Raw genomic sequence first — 9,958 nt, forward strand, 5'->3', positions numbered from 1 at the left:
TAGGTTTGGTGGATGCCAGGAGAACGCTACCTGCCCAAATGCATAGTGCCATGCATAGTGCCAGCTGTAAAGTTTGGTGGAGGAGGAATAATGGTCTGGGGCTGTTTTTCATGGTTTGGGCTAGGCCCCTTAGTTCCAATGAAGGGAAATCTTAACGCTACAGCATGCAATGACATTCTAGATGATTCTGTGCTTCCAACTTTGTGGCAACAGTTTGGGGAAGGCCCTTTCCTGTTTCAGCATGACAATGCCCCGTGGACAAAGCGAGGTCCATACAGAAATGGTATGTTGAGATCGGTGTTGAAGAACTTGGTTGGCCTGCACAGAGTCCTGACCTCAACCCCATCAAAAACCTTTTGGAACACAGACTGCAAGCCAGGACTAATCACCCAACATCAGTGGCCTCATCAATATCCCCACAGCAATGTTCCAATATCTAGTGGAAAGCCTTCCCAGAAGAGTGGAGACTGTTATAGCAGCAAGGGGGAACAACTCCATATTAATCCCCCATGACATAATCACATAATTTGACCATATCAGTGCATTTGTTACGATAATAATCCATATAAAGTGCCTTCGGAAAGTATTCAGACCCCTTGACTTTTTCCACATGTTGTTATGTTACAGCTTTATTCTAAAATGGATTAAATAAATACAAATCCTCAGAAATCTACACACAATACCACAAATGACAAAGTGAAAACAGGTTTTTAGAATGTTTGCAAATTCATAAAAAACCTAAAACAGAAAAAGCTTATTTACATAGGTATGGGGATTTGAAATTGACCTCAGGTGCGTCCTGTTTGCATTGATCATCATTTTTCAACCACTCCACAAATTTCTTGTTAACAAACTATAGTTTTGGCAAGTCAGTTAGGACATCTACTTTGTGCTTGACACAAGTCATTTTTCAAAAAATTGTTTACAGACAGATTATTTCACTTATAATTCACTGTATCACAATTCCAGTGGGTCAAAAGTGTACATACAAAGTTGACTGTGCTTTTAAACAGCTTAGAAAACTCCAGAAAAAGATGTTATGGCTTTAGAAGATTCTGATAGGGTAATTGACATCATTTGAGTCAATTGGTGGTGTACCTGTGGATGTATTTCAAGGCCTACCTTCAAACTCAGTGCCTCTTTGCTTGACATCATGGGAAAATCAAAAGAAATCAGCCAATGGTAGACCTCCACAAGTCTGGTTCATCCTTGGGAGCAATTTCCAATTGCCTGAAGGTACCACGTTCATCTGTACAAACAATAGTACGCAGGTATAAACACCATGGGACCACGCAGCCGTCACACCGCTCAGGAAGGAGACGTATTCTGTCTCCTAGAAATGAATGCACTTTGGTGCGAAAAGTGCAAATCAATCCCAGAACAACAGCAAAGGACCTTGTGAAGATGCTGGAGGAAACAGGTACAAAAGGATCTATATCCACAGTAAAACGAGTCCTATATCGACATGACCTGAAAGGCTGCTCAGCAAGGAAGAAGCCACTGCTCCAAAACCGCCATAAAAAAAGCCAGACTATGGTTTGCAACTGCACATGGGGACAAAGATCATACTTTTTGGAGAAATGTCCTCTGGTCTGATGAAATAAAAATAGAACTGTTTGGCCATAATGACCATCGTTATGTTTGGAGGAAAAAGTGGGAGGCTTGCAAGCCGAAGAACACCATTCCAACCGTGATGCACGGGGGTGGCAGCATCATGTTGTGGGGGAGCTTTGCTGCAGGAGGGACTGTTGCACTTCACAAAATAGATGGCATCATGAGGCAGGAAAATTATGTGGCTATATTGAAGCAACATCTCAAGACATCTGTCTGGAGTAAAGCTTGGTCGCAAATGGGTCTTCCAAATGGACAATGACCCCAAGCATACTTCCAAAGTTGTGAAAAAATGGATTAAGGACAACAAAGTCAAGGTATTGGAGTGGCCATCACAAAGCCCTGACCTCAATCCTATAGAAAATTTGTGGGCAGAACTGAAAAAGCGTATGCGAGCAAGGAGGCCTACAAATCTGACTCAGTTACACCAGCTCTGTCAGGAGGAATGGGCCAAAATTCACCCAACTTATTGTGGGAAGCTTGTGGAAGGCTACCCGAAACGTTTGACGCCAAGTTAAACAATTTAAAAGCAATGCACCAAATACTAATTGACTGTATGTAAACTTCTGACCCACTGGGAATGTGATGAAAGAAAAACAATTTGAATAAATCATTCTCTCTACTATTATTCTGACATTTCACATTCTTAAAATAAAGTGGTGATCCTAACTGACCTAAGACAGGGAATTTTTTACTGGAATTAACATGTCAGAAATTGTGAAAAACTGAGTTTAAATATATTTGGCTAAGGTGTATGTAAACTTCCGACTTCAACAGTATAAATATTTACTCCGGACTCCGACATTGCTTATCCTAATATTTCAATATTTCTTAGTTCCATTCTTTAACTTTTTAGATTTGTGTGTATTGTTGGGAATTGTTAGATGTTACTGCACCGGTGGAGCTAGGAACACAAGCATTTATCTACACCCGCAAGAAATCTGCTTAATATGTGTATGCGACCAATAAAATATGATTTGATTTGACACTGTAGTATCCCTCTTGTGTAGTGCTTACTATATAATTGTGTAGAATACATAAGGGATAATCAACGAGGGGATATGCATTCTCTGGAAAGTAATTAATGACATGGAAGGTGTGTTCCAAGTTGCACTCATGGAGTGGAACTAACCTTCCATGAAGTTGCATTATTTTCCAGAGAAAGCATAAATCCCTGAGTTGTTTATTAAATCATAGCTATATTTTAACATCGTTGCCTCTATGCAGTTAGAAATGTGTTCAACATCCACTGAAGTATCTAGCAATTGTATTACTTAGCTACAGTTGTTGCTTGGTAACCAAACAAATAGACTTTCTTGTTTAGCTAACCAAACGATCAGTCCTATTTTGCTATCATGATCAAATACGACATTGCCAATAAGGCTTTCAAAAACAGCTCAATAGAACATGTAAGAACAAACTATAGCCATTGAATTCTACCGTGCGTTATAGGTAAATAATTCACGCTCTAGAATGCCCTTCAAGCCAATCAGAAACGAGTATTCAACAATGCCCTTGTATAACGTAGAATACTATACTACATTTACATTTACATTTACATTTAAGTCATTTAGCAGACGCTCTTATCCAGAGCGACTTACAAGTTGGTGCATTCACCTTATGATGTCCAGTGGAACAACCACTTTACAATAGTGCATCTAACTCTAAGGGGGGGGGGKTWRRARGRWTWMYTTWWYCYWWTCCTAGGTATTCCTTAAAGAGGTGGGGTTTCAGGTGTCTCCGGAAGGTGGTGATTGATTCCGCTGACCTGGCGTCGTGGGGGAGTTTGTTCCACCATTGGGGTGCCAGAGCAGCGAACAGTTTTGACTCTGTCTCTTATACACATCTAGATGTGTATAAGAGACAGGTGGTGGATCTGTACTTCCTCAGAGGTAGGGAGGCGAGCAGGCCAGAGGTGGATGAACGCAGTGCCCTTGTTTGGGTGTAGGGCCTGATCAGAGCCTGAAGGTACGGAGGTGCCGTTCCCCTCACAGCTCCGTAGGCAAGCACCATGGTCTTGTAGCGGATGCGAGCTTCAACTGGAAGCCAGTGGAGAGAGCGGAGGAGCGGGGTGACGTGAGAGAACTTGGGAAGGTTGAACACCAGACGGGCTGCGGCGTTCTGGATGAGTTGTAGGGGTTTAATCGCACAGGCAGGGAGCCCAGCCAACAGCGAGTTGCAGTAATCCAGACGGGAGATGACAAGTGCCTGGATTAGGACCTGCGCCGCTTCCTGTGTGAGGCAGGGTCGTACTCTGCGAATGTTGTAGAGCATGAACCTACAGGAACGGGTCACCGTATTGACATGCTAATATATTAATTTGCATATGCCCTGCATATTTCCCCAAAAATATTAATGTGTGCCACCCATGAATGAGAAACCTACATGCCAAGTATAGATCATATTGTGTTCCCCACAGATTCTATTAAATAGGTCCTGAATCTAGCTGTTCAGACCCTAGTTCTACCTAATTACAGGTTATGGACAATTAGCACTCTTAGTATTTGTCCAGTAGGTTTTCTCAAGGAGAAAGCCAAAACAAGATAATAAAACAAAAACAAATGCAAATCTATAGCCAAAGGCAGAACCACAAATCTTGGTTTGCTTAAAGTAGTCTACCGTATTTAGTCAACAGTATGTAGCCGTACATCAACAGCAGAATATCACTCTGCATACCACTGCTGGCTTGCTTCTGAAGCTAAGCAGGGTTGGTCCCTGGATGGGAAGCTAAGCAGGGTTGGTCCCTGGATGGGAAGCTAAGCAGGGTTGGTCCCTGGATGGGAGACCAGATGCTGCTGAAAGTAGTGTTGGAGGGGCAGTAGGAGGCACCTTTTTCTCTGTTCTATAAAAACTCCACCAGGGCAGTGATTGGGGACATTTCCCTGTGTAGGGTGCCGTCTTTTGGATGGGACGTTAAACAGGTGCCCTGACTCTGTGGTCACTAAACATCCCATGGCCCTTACCATAATACGGGTTAATTAAAATAAAAAATCATCCATCGATCATTTTTACAGTAGGTGTCAATTTGCCTGGTTCCATATGTTCTCCAGACAACTATTCTATGTTTATCAAGGTATACATGTTTGGCATGACAATACACAAATGTAGATAGCAGTTGGCATACACACCAAGGTTACGATTGGCTCCCATAAAAGTCTGGTGCTTCAATAATTTGTTAATGTCCAACAATTTTCTTGATTATCGCACAATTATAGAGTGGAACGATCCCTGATGGAAACTACTTAATGTTTTACAGGGTATGGAAATAGGGAGCTATTGTTTATGAAAAAACAAATAGGCAATTTGCATCTGACTTAGTTGCTATGAAATTGCTGTTGTGGGAGAATGAAATCATCAGTTTGGCAGTGCTTTACATAATTTTAGCTGAAATCAGGTGATTCTGTATTACTTCACTTATAATAACATTTTATTAAATAATAGCTACATGTGCACTTTCATACAGATGCAGACCGTCAGTTCTCTATCCCCTGTGGCAATTACATGAAGTACAAACTAAATTTGCCTGAGTGCAAATGTCTTGTTCGATTTAAACTAGTGAATTTACACCTGTTCCTCCTCTTCTTCTTGGAGAGGGAAAACCAAAACAATCGAAATGCTTGTGTTTGACAATGACATCCAATTACGTTTGGCTGGAAGTGGTTTCTTTGTTTGTTTGCACTTGCCTCGTCTGTTCTATGTTATCCCGATTATTTTGTTGTTGTTGTTATGATATTTTAACTTTTTGCTGCATTATTGTGGAGCATATTTGGCTCTATATAAAACCTATCTACTGGATTATTTGTATTATTACAACTGAACTCACAGCGGAGCAGCCCGGAAGCAGAGCTGTGGTTATGTCCAACTTTATGACATGCGGTTGGTTGATGTTAGGCGAAGAGAGAATTAGATTATTAATACCCTGTGTGTGTGCAGAGGCCTGCCGTGACCAGTCACAACCTCATACACACATACGTTCGCACATGCGTGCGAACACACACACACACACACACACACACACACACACAGCCCCCCTGCAAAGCCTCCACACACACATACGTCCCTGAAGGGATGGTGCCGTCTGAAAGGTTAGCGCTTGATTGTCACTAAGACTAATTAAAATAATTGCAATGGCTTTTGGCCCTTCCCAAGCCTACAAGCCAATGCTTTTTAATAGTTCTGGAATGGGGGTGATGGTGGGATGAGAGAGGAGACATACCCGCGGGTGGCTAGTGCTGCAAGGAAGACAGAACAAGGACACAAGCAAAAGTATTCATACCCCTTGGAATTCTTCACATTTTACTGTGTTACAAAGTGAGATAAAAATGGATTTAATTGTAATTTTGTGTCAACAATCTACACAAAATAATGTCACAGTAAAAAAAATTAAAAAAAAGATGAATAGAATATAAAATATAGTCATTGCATAAGTATTCAGCTCCCTGAGTCAATACATGTTAGAACACCTTCGGCAGCGATCACAGCTGTCAGTATACTTAGGCAAGTCTCTAAGAGCTTTACACACCTGGATTGTGCAAAATTAGCCATTATTATTTTAATAATTCTCCAAGCTCTGTCAAGCCTTTGGGGATCATGGCTAGACAAAAATGTTCAAGTCTTGCCATAGATTATCAAACAGATTTAAGGCAAAACAATAACTTGGCCACTCAGGAACCTTCACTCTCTTCTTGTTAAGCAACTCCAGTGCAGACTTGGCCGTGTTTTTTGTAGGTTATTGTCCTGCTGAAAGGTGAATTGCTCTCCCAGTGTCTGGTGTAAAGCAGACTGAAGCATGTTTTCCCATAGGATGTTGCCTGTGCTTAGCTCCATCTAATTTATTTTATTCTGAAAAACTGTCCAGTATTTGCTGATTGTAACGGCAGCCTTCCCTCTCTTCACGAGAAGAGAGGGTGTAACAGGGATCGGACCAACACGCAGCGTAGCCAGTGCTCAACATATTTAATAATGACGATTAAACAGTGAACACTTACAAATGTGGCAAAACCGATACAGTCCTTTCTGGTGCAGACAAAACACAAAGACAGGAAACAACCACCCACAAAATCCCAACACAAAACAAGCCACCTATATATGATTCTCAATCAGGGACAACGATTGACAGCAGCCTCTGATTGAGAACCATATTAGGCCGAACACAGAAACAGACAAACTAGACACACAACATAGAATGCCCACCCAGCTCACGTCCTGACCAACACTAAAACAAGCAAAACACATAAGAACTATGGTCAGGACGTGACACTGATGTCATCCATACCCATACCATGATGCAGCCAACACCATGCTTGAAAACAAAGAGGCAGTTACTCAGTGATGTGTTGTTCTGGATTTTCCCCAAACAAAAGGCATTGAATTCAGGAAATAAAGTACATTTATTTGACACATTTTTATTGCAGTATTGCCTTAGTGCCTTGTTGCATGCAATATGCATGTTTTGGTATTTTTGGGATTCTTCTTTTCACTCTGTCATTTAAGTCATTATTGTGGCATCACTACAATGTTGTTGATCCATCCTCCAGTTTTCTCCCATCACAGTCATAGAACTCGGTAACTGTTTTACAATCACCAATGGCTTCATGGTAACTTCCCTGAGCAGTTTCATTCCTGTCATGCAGCTCAGTTCAGAATGACAACTGTATATTTGATGTGTCTGGGTGGTTTAATACATAATCCACAGCATAATTGTTAAATTGAAAATGCTTAAAACTTCAGTGGGATAGGGGGCAGCATTGGAAAGTTTGGATGAAAAGCGTGCCCAGAGTAAATTGTTACTCAGGCCCAGAAGCTAGGATATGCATATAATTAGTAGATCTGGATAGAAAATACTCTAAAGTTTCCAAAACTGTTAAAATAATGTATGTGAGTATAACAGAACTCATATGGCAGGCGAAAACCTGAGAAAAATCCAACCAGGAAGTGGGAATTTTGAGGTTTGTAGTTTTTTAAGAGAATGCCTATCCAGTAACAAGTGTCTGTGGGGTCAGATTGCACTTCCTAAGGCTTCCAGTAGATGTCAACAGTCATTAGAAGTTGTTTCATGCTTATATTGTGAAAGGGGAGAGAATAAGACCATTCAGAGTAAGTGGCTCAGCTGAAAGCCATGAGTTGTTTATCGCGTGTGGCCGTGAAGCGCCCCGTCTGTTCTCTTTCCTTTCTAATGAAAACAGTATTGTCCGGTTGAAATATTATTGAATATTTATGATAAAAAGATCCTAAGGATAGATTATAAACTTCGTTTGACATGTTTCTACGAACTTTAACTTCTTTGGGGTAGGGGGCAGTATTTTCACGTCCGGATGAAAAGCATGCCCAGAGAAACGGCCTGCTACAAAGCCATAAAAGCTAGAATAGGTATATTATTAGTAGATTTGGATAGAAAACACTCTGAAGTTTCTAAAACTGTTTGGATGATGTCTGTGAGTATAACAGAACTCAAATGGCAGGCAAAAGGCTGAGAAAAATCCAACCACGAAGTGGGAAATCTGAGGTTGGTCGATTTTCAACTCAGCTCCTATTGAAGATACAGTGGGATATTGGTAATGTTGCACTTCCTAAGGCTTCCACTAGATGTCAACAGTCTTTAGAACCTTGTCTGATGTTTCTACTGTGAAGTGGGCTCGAATGAGAGGGAAATGAGTCAGAGGTCTGCCAGCAGCCACGAGCTGACCATGTGCGTTCACATGATAGTTCGCTCCCGTTCCATTTGCTTTTCTGAAGACAAAGGAATTCTCAGGTTGGAACATTATTGAAGAATTGTGTTAAAAACATCCTAAAGATTGATTCAATACTTCCTTTGTTATGGTTTTAAGGACTGTAATATAACTTTTTTAACTTTTCGTCCGTACTTTCCACTGGACTTGCCCGCGCGTCTTGAGTTTGGAAAGTGTACTGAACGCTAGAACAACAAGGAGGAATTTGGACATAAATGATGGACATTATCGAACAAAACAAACATTTATTGTTGAACTAGGATTCCTGGGAGTGCATTCTGATGAAGATCTTCAAAGGTAAGTGAATGTTTATAATGTTATTTCTGACATGTTGACTGCACAATATGACGGATATATTTGTGTCTTGATTGGGCTCAGAGCGCCGACTCAGATTGCTTTTTCCATAAAGCTTTTTTGAAATCTGACACAGCGCTTGCATTAAGGAGAAGTGCATCTAAAATTCCATGCATAACAGTTGTATCTTTTAGCAATGTTTATTATGAGTATTCCTGTAAATTGATGTGGCTCTCTGCAAAATCAAAGGATGTTTTGGAACTTCTGAACGTAACGCGCCAACTCAGATTTTTGGATATAAATATGAACTTTACCAAACAAAGCATACATGTATTGTGTAACATGAAGTCCTATGAGTGTCATCTGATGAAGATCATCAAAGGTTAGTGATTAATTTTATCTCTTTCTACTTTTTGTGACTCCTCTCTTTGGCTGGAAAAATGACTGTTATTCTGTGAATAGGCACTCACCTAACATAATTGTTTGGTTTGCTTTCGTCGTAAAGCCTTTTTGAAACCGGACACTGTGGCTGGATTTACAACAAGTGTATCTTTAAAATGGTGTAAAATACATGTATGTTTGAGGAATTTTAATTATGTGATTTCTGTTGTTTTGAATTTGGCGCCCTGCAGTTTCACTGGCTGTTGAAGAGGTGGGACGCTAACGTCTCACGTACCCTAGAGAGGTTAACACTGGATCCGGCGCTCGTCGCGTGTGGCAGGGCTTGAAAACTATTACAGACTACAAAGGAAAGCACAGCCGCAAGCTGCCCAGTGACACTGGAACACAAGCATGAGCATCAGCTGTTCCGGACGACTGTAAGATCACGCTCTCGGTAACCAATGTAAGACCTTTACACTGGTCAACATTCGCAAGGCCTAAGGGCAAGAAGGATTACCAGGACGTGTACTACTTGCATGTGCTGACCAACTGGAAAGTGTCTTCAATGACAGTTTCAACCTGTCCCTGACTGAATCAGTAATACCAACATGTTTCAAGCAGACCACCACAGTGCCAGTGCCCAAGAAAACTAAGGTAACCTGACTAAATGACTACCGACCCGTAGCACTCATGTCTGTAGCCATGAAGTGCTTTGAAAGGCTGGTCATGGCTCACATCAACAACATTATCCCAGAAACCCTAGACCCACTCCAATTTGCAAACCGCCCCAACAGATCCACAGATGATGCAATCTCTATTGCACTCAACACTGCCCTGTCCCACCTGGACAAAAGGAACACTTACAGCTGAAGTCGGAATTTTACATACACCTTAGCCAAATACATTAACACTCAGTTTTTCACAATTCCTGACATTTAATCCTA

At 41.2% G+C, this 9,958-nt stretch overlaps 1 non-coding gene across 1 annotated transcript; it reads left to right on the forward strand.

Annotated features, from left to right (window-relative positions):
• The first annotated feature begins 4,094 nt into the window (after nucleotides 1–4,094).
• On the forward strand, nucleotides 4,095–4,149 carry LOC111982186 (U7 small nuclear RNA). The gene has a single exon (XR_002879697.1). It is a non-coding gene; the product is annotated as a U7 small nuclear RNA (small nuclear RNA).
• The last annotated feature ends 5,809 nt before the right edge of the window (nucleotides 4,150–9,958 follow it).

Source organism: Salvelinus sp. IW2-2015, linkage group LG20 (genome assembly GCF_002910315.2).
Source record: "Salvelinus sp. IW2-2015 linkage group LG20, ASM291031v2, whole genome shotgun sequence".
NCBI classification, from domain to species: domain Eukaryota; kingdom Metazoa; phylum Chordata; class Actinopteri; order Salmoniformes; family Salmonidae; genus Salvelinus; species Salvelinus sp. IW2-2015.